The 464-nt window shown below is 34.1% G+C and overlaps 1 pseudogene; it reads left to right on the top strand.

Annotated features, from left to right (window-relative positions):
* The window catches only part of LOC119586029, a 2,560-nt pseudogene that overhangs the window by 1,335 nt on the left and 761 nt on the right, over positions 1 to 464 (top strand).

Below are 464 nucleotides of genomic sequence, written 5' to 3'. Positions count from 1 at the left end.
CTCTTGGAATGGGTAGATTTTCCTGGGCAGTCTTTGTCAACCTATGGATAATAAAGGATGTCCATTAGCAACTTCTTTTGTTCAGGATGGTTACCTTTCTTTTTTCCATTGCAGTACATCCGATACCCAGATTTTTCCCTGACTCCACAAAAAAATTTTTTTCTGTAAAAGAAGTTATTGTTCTCATAAGCCCCACTACCCAGGTTTTTTATACGAGTTGGCAACCAAAGAGGACAAAAATGACAACTATGGTGGTTTAGAACTGACCACAAAAAAGTGTAAATTTGGGGGCAAAATTTGGGTTTTTATTATAATTTTTGTCAGAGCTGTATTATCCTTTATGCCTTTAGAGAGGAAGTTTCATCTTATAAATTTTTTGGCATCCCTCTTTTTTTTGTTTTTTCCCAAAAAATTTAAAAACGTTTTTTCTATGATGTTTTCACGTTTAAACATCAATAACGGGT

This window comes from Penaeus monodon, chromosome 20 (genome assembly GCF_015228065.2).
Source record: "Penaeus monodon isolate SGIC_2016 chromosome 20, NSTDA_Pmon_1, whole genome shotgun sequence".
Classification (NCBI taxonomy): domain Eukaryota; kingdom Metazoa; phylum Arthropoda; class Malacostraca; order Decapoda; family Penaeidae; genus Penaeus; species Penaeus monodon.
This window is presented reverse-complemented; position numbering and strand designations above follow the sequence as displayed.